The 6,751-nt window shown below is 45.7% G+C and overlaps 1 pseudogene; it reads left to right on the forward strand.

Moving 5' to 3' along the window:
• Positions 1-2,666: 2,666 nt before the first annotated feature.
• Positions 2,667-5,687, forward strand: LOC138215398 (tripartite motif-containing protein 16-like; annotated as a pseudogene).
• The last annotated feature ends 1,064 nt before the right edge of the window (positions 5,688-6,751 follow it).

The raw sequence follows: 6,751 nt of genomic DNA on the forward strand, positions 1-6,751 counted from the left end.
TTGCAAATCTATTAAAAATAAAGAACGAAAATATAACAGTACATACGCATTCACAGCCTTTGCTCAGTACTTTGTTGAAGCACCATTATGATGGTGGCATTATGATGCTACAAGCTTGGCACCTATTTCTGGGCAGTTTCTCCCGTTCTTCTTTGCAGGACCTCTGAAGCTCCATCAGGTTGGATGGGGAGCGTCGGTGCTCAGACATTTTCAGATCTCTCCAGAGATGTTCAATCGGGTTCAAGTCTGAGCTCTGCCTGGGCCTCTCAAAGACATTCACAGAGTTGTCCCGAAGACACTCCTTTGTTATCTTGGCTGTGTGCTTCGGGTCATTGTCCTGTTGGAAGATGAACCTTCGCCCCAGTCTGAGGTCCAGAGCGCTCTGGAGAAGGTTTTCATCAAGGATGTCTCTGTACATCGCTGCATTCATCTTTCCCTCCATCCTGACTAGTCTCCCAGTTCCTGCTGCTGAAAAACATCCCCACAGCATGATGCTGCCACCACCATGCTTCACTGTAGAGATGGTGTTGGCCAGGTGATGAGCGGTGCCTGGTTTCCTCCAAACATGACGCTTGGCATTCAGGCCAAAGAGTTCAATCTTTGTTTCATCAGACCAGAGAATTTAGTTTCTCCTGGTCTGACAGTCCTTCAGGTTCCTTTTGGTAAACTCCAGGTGGGCTGTCATGAGCCTTTTACTGAGGAGTGTCTTCTGTCTGGCCACTCTACCATACAGGCCTGCTTGGTGGAGTGCTGCAGAGATGGTTGTCCTTCTGGAAGGTTCTCCTCTTCACAGAGCAATGTTGGAGCTCTGTCAGAGTGACCATCGGGTTCTTGGTCACCTCCCTGGCTAAGGCCCTTCTCCCCCGATCACTCAGTTTGGCCGGGCGGCCGACTCTTGGAAGAGTCCTGGTGGTTCAAACTTCTGTTTACGGATGATGGAGGCCACTGTGCTCATTGGGACCTTCAATGCTGCAGACATTTTTCTGTACCCTTCCCCAGATCTGAGCCTCGATACAATCCTTGTTTTTTATTTTTAATAAATTTGCAAAAATTTCAAAAACTTTTTTCACTTTATCATTATGGGGTATTGTGTGTAGAATTTTGAGGAACAATTTAATTTAATTCATATTGGAATAAGGCTGTAACATCAAAATGTGGAAAAAGTGAAGCGCTGTGAATACTCTCTGTACATATGGTCAATTACAAGCAGCAACCAACATTGACGTCATCCGTTGGTTTGTGAACGTTATGAATCCTCCAGTTCCGATTCTGTCCGTCACCATCTTGCTAGTTTCAAAGCAGTTTGGAGCAGGAAGTGACCATATTTGGATGAGCTGTCAATCAAACAGACACAGCCCCCAATACACATCTTTTTGAAGCATATTTTCAAATTAATGATGGATTATTTTTAGATGGACATGCCCCAACTGCCTGATTAACATCCAATTAAATAGACATAAGTCAGCTTAATTTTTTTTTTATTATTGACGGAATTGAAAGGTTGCTTTCAAAAACTCCTATTTTCATTATTTATGTAAATTAGATTAAATATGTAGGACATAAACCAAACCTGTCTGGGATTTTGGACAGTTCTGTCCAGGTGCGCTCTTGTCCACAGTGGTCTGACACACCCTTTGTTGCGCCGTTCTGTCCATCTTGCCGCAGCCGGGTTCTCACTGAGTCATGAAAATTGCAAATCAGTGGAAACGCAGAAAAGCCCTTTGCGCTGCATTAAAATGCTAATATCCCTGGATCAGCACTGGTAACAAAGGAGGGGCCTGATACGTGTAACAGGTTAAAACAGCAGAACCAAAGCTGGAGTTCGTGGTTACAGTCTAGATTCAGGTTTGTGAAGTACTGAGAGAGCGTTAAGTATCAAGCTGATGTAAAGGCACAAAAAAAAAAAATACAAAAAAATGGATGTTTCAACTCCACAACAAAAAACCTGTCCTTCACTATGAGGCCAAAAGTATGTGGACAGCTTGATGACTTTTTACTTTGGGGAGGTTTTACAGGGTTTGAGCTTAAGACACCTTAATGCTAACAGATCCAAAGACACTTTTCACAACATTGTACGTCTGACTTTGTGGCAGTCATTTTTGTCTGTCCCTTCCCGTTTCAGCATCACCCCAACGAACCCCCGTGCTCAAAACCAGCTCCATAAAGAGAAGATTTAAAGAGTTTGGTGGGGAAGAACTTGACTTACCGGCAAGGAGCCCTGACCTTCGCCCCTTCCTACGAATTCAGGATGAACTATAATGCCTAGTTCACCCAACATCAGTCTTCCTTTCTTATGCTCCTCTGGCTCAGTGCCCATTTACAAACACACTAACTTTAATAGAGAAATAAAGTCTAGTCTGAAAGCAGAGGCAGCAGTTGGTTTCTACCATCTTTCCTTTCTGACCAAAGCTCAATCTTTGAAGGTTTGCAAGAGGTGCTAACATGGTGCCAAAGTTCACCCACATTGTAAACTTGTACCATAAATGCTACCAAAGTTCAAATTGCCCCTTTTTTATTGGGGCTATATGATTGATGTATAAAGAGCTGAGAGGTCCAAGCACTACATATCAGTGTGTGGACGTGAAGGGAAAGAAGTCAGGCTTCCTTCATCACACATTTTATTTAGAGTGAAACTCCACAGATATTTGCTGTCTTTGAGAGGTGAGATGGTGCAGCAAGGAATCCAGCTGGATATATTTTCTTGTTCGATCTGTCTGGATCTGCTGAAGGATCCGGTGACTCTTTCCTGTTGTCACAGCTACTGCACGAAGTGTATTAAAGACCACTGGGATGAAGAGGACAGGAAGAGAATCTACAGCTGCCCTCAGTGCAGGAAGACATCATGTTGGCAGCTTTAGTGGAGGAGCTGAAGAAAACAGGACTCACAGCTGCTCCTGCTGATCGCTGTTATGCTGGATCTGAAGATGTGGCCTGTGATGTCTGCACTTGGAGGAAGCTGAAAGCCACCAAGTCCTGTCTGGTCTGTCTGGTTTCTTACTGTACTAATCACCTCCAACGTCACTATGTTGTCGCTCCGTTAAGGAAACACAAGCTGGTGGACCCCTCCAAGAAGCTCCAGGAGAACATCTGCTCTCGTCACAATGAGGTGATGAAGATCTTCTGCTGCACCGATCAGCAGATTATCTGTTATCTCTGCTTAATGGATGAACATAAAGGCCACGACTCCGTCTCAGCTGCAGCAGAAAGGACGGAGAAGCAGAAGGAGCTCGAGGGGAGTCGAGGAAACGTACAACAGAGAATCCAGGACAGACAGAAAGATGTGAAGCTTCTTCAGCAGGAGGTGGAGGCCATCAATGCCTCCGCTGATGAAGCAGTGGAGCACAGCGAGGAGATCTTCACCCAGCTGATGCGTCTCCTCCAGGAAAGAGGACATAATGTGAAGCAGGAGGCCAGATCTCAGCAGGAAACCGAAGTGAGCCGAGTCAGAGAGCTTCAGGTGAAACTGCAGCAGGAGATCGATGAGCTGAAGAGGAAAGACGGCAAGCTGGAGAAGCTCTCACATTTAGAGGATCACAATGAGTTCCTGCAGAGCTTCTCCTCACTGTCAGCACTCAGACACTCATCCAGCATCAACACTCAGCCTCTGACCTACTTTAAGGACCTACTTTAAGGAAGTGACAGCAGCTGTGTCATAGACCAGAGATAAACTACAGGACATTCTGAGGGACAGACAGACAAACATCTCTCTGACAGTGACTGAAGTGGACGTTTTACTGCCACAAGAAGAACCAAAGACCAGAGCTGGATTCTTACAATATTCACGAGAAATCACTCTGGATCCAAACACAGCACACAGAAATCTGTTGCTATCTGAGTGGAACAGAAAAGTAAAATACAAGCATCGACAGTATTATTGTGATCATCCAGACAGGTTCACTGGATATTACTGTCAGGTTCTGAGTAGAGAGAGTCTGACTGGAAAGTGTTACTGGGAGGTCAAATGGAGTGGAGGAGTTTATGTAGCAGTCGCATACAAGAACATCAGCAGAGCAGGTTTTTCAGATGAATGTGTGTTTGGATTCAATGACAAGTCGTTCTGCTGCATTGGACACAGTGAACCACCAGATCCTTCTTTCCTCCTTCAGGACCTCGGTGTCTCAGGCTCTGCTCTCTCCCTGTTCTCATCCTACCTCAACGACCTCACCTACCGGGTAACTTGGAGAGGATCTGTGTCTGAACCTTGTCCTCTCACTACTGGTGTCCCTCAAGGCTCCGTCCCGGGTCCCCTCCTCTTCTCTCTGTACACCAACTCTCTCGGCTCTGTCCTTCACTCGCATGTCTTTTCCTACCACAGCTATGCTGATGACACCCAACTGATCCTCTCTTTTCCAGATCTGAAACACAGGTAGCAGCATGAATCTCTGCCTGTCTGACTGACATCTCTCAGTGGATGTCCTCACACCACCTGGAAATCAACCTCCACAAGACCGAACTGCTCTTCCTTCCAGGGAAAGACTCTCCCACCCTCGACCTGACTACTACCTTCAACAACTCTGTTATCCCGACCCTGACTGATAAGAACCTCAGAGACACTCGACAGTCAACTCTCTCTTACTGCCAACATCACTGCAACGACGCGTTCCTGTAGATACATGCTGCACAACATCAGGAGAATACGTCCTCTTCTCACTCAGAAGGTGGCGCAGGTTCTGGTCTAGGTTCTGGTCCAGGTTCTGGTCTAGGTTCTGGTCCAGGTTCTGGTCCAGGTTCTGGTCCAGGCTCTGGTCCAGGTTCTGGTCCAGGCTCTGGTCATCTCACGTCTGGACTACTGTAACTCTCTCCTGGCAGGTCTACCTGTTAGCGCCATCCGACCTCTGCAGCTCATCCAGAATGCCGCAGCTCGACTGGTCTTTAACCTCCTAAATTCACTCACACTACTCCGCTCCTCCTCCTCTTCCTCCTCCTCCTCCTCCTCCTCTTCCGCTCCCTTCACTGGTTACCAGTAGCTGCCCGCATCTGTTTCAAAACATTGGTACTTGCGTACCGTGCTGTGAACAGATCAGGTCCAGTCTACATCCAGGACATGGTCCAACCCTACACCCCAGCCCGTTCACTCCGCTCTGCTTCCACCAATCAGCTTGTTGCTCCTCACTGAGTTAAACACTCTACAAAATCACGACTGTTTGCTGTCCTGACTCCTAAATGGTAGAATGAGCTCCCCACCGACATCAGGACAGCAGAAACTCTGTACATCTTCCACCACAAACTAAAAACACACCTCTTCTGACTTTACCTTGAATAGGAGCGCTTTAGTAGCACTTACTGATGGCACTTTGAAGTTTGGCTTTCTTGAAGAAATTGTATTTTCTTGATTCCTGTTGTTCTGGGTTTTGTACCCTCATGGTTGAAATGCACTTATTGTAAGTCGCTTTGGATAAAAGCGTCAGCTAAATGAAATGTAATGTCATGTAAAGTCTTGGTCATTACATAGTTATACACACAGATATGAATATATCTACAACACAGTCTGTACTACCGTCTCAGGTCCTCGGTCCTCCACAGTTGGAGTGTACCTGGATCACAGATCAGGTATTCTGTCTTTCTACTATGTCTCTAAAACCATGAGTCTCCTCCACAGAGTCCAGACCACCTTCAATCAGCCGCTCCACGCTGGACTTTCTTTTTACTCGTATGGAGACACGGCTGAGTTCATTAAAGTCAAATAGACAGCAGTGATTTCAGGGACAGCTGGTTGAAATGCGTCTTTTAGTCTCTATCATTGTTGCTCAGAGCTCGATGTTATGTTTCTTCACTGCTCACAGATCAGCTGTCAGTCCGTCTTCATGCTTTGACATCTTATCGTTTGTTTTGTCGTTGATGTGTCAGTTTGTTCGGGCTGCGCTCTTTCCTGGAACCTCTCGCTGCTCAGGATGGTTTTTATTCGAGGTCCAAGCAGCATCTTCTTGTAATTTGTAATGTAAGCACAACATTTTCTATTTCCCCAAACTTCATTCTGCCATTATCTATGGGCAATTTTGACATCACAGGCCGCCACCCCGGGTTGAGGTTCTAACTGAGTTCCACACAGGACTTGAAGCCATCCCCTTCTTACTTTGAGGCAACAGTGTCAACCACTGCACTGTGCACATGTTATGTCTTTGACTAAAGTTACTAGATGGTTGAGTAAATGCCTCCTTTATCCCAAAGTCTGAGGCGGGGTTCAAACTCTTGACCTTGATGAGGCGACGATCATGCTGCGGGTGTAAAGGTGTGTAAAATCACGTGAAAACTTCACACCACCTGCAAAAAAATGTCCAAGCTGATCTACCAATGATGTGCAGTAAGGATTGCGTCTTTCAAATGTGCAATTTAACACGTTGCCCATTTTGCGTTTCTACCTGAAGGTGCAAAATACTGGGAGGGGAAATGCAAATAGAATAATTTAACCGCCGCAACGATATTTACTGAACCAGGAAGTAGAAACAGGAGAAGTGATTGTTGTGTATTTTAGTACGACTGAAAGGAACGTATTAATCAGGTGCGCAAATCTGGAGAGACGGCTGCTCTTATTGTGAAGGAGATGCAGGAAACCAAAGAATACGTAGAGAACGATATTTTACACCCGTGGAAACATTTTGGAGATGACAGGAGAAAATGATTCAGACATATCGTTTGTCCAGCAATCAAATTTTCGAGTTATTGAATGAACTGAATGATGATTGACAGCCAACAACAAGGAGGAGCCACAAAATACCAGCAATTAAAAACTCAGCATTTTGCTGCCTCTGGG

The sequence above is a fragment of the Embiotoca jacksoni genome, unplaced genomic scaffold (genome assembly GCF_022577435.1).
Source record: "Embiotoca jacksoni isolate LCO1_2020_lvr unplaced genomic scaffold, fEmbJac1.0.p SCAF_74, whole genome shotgun sequence".
Classification (NCBI taxonomy): domain Eukaryota; kingdom Metazoa; phylum Chordata; class Actinopteri; family Embiotocidae; genus Embiotoca; species Embiotoca jacksoni.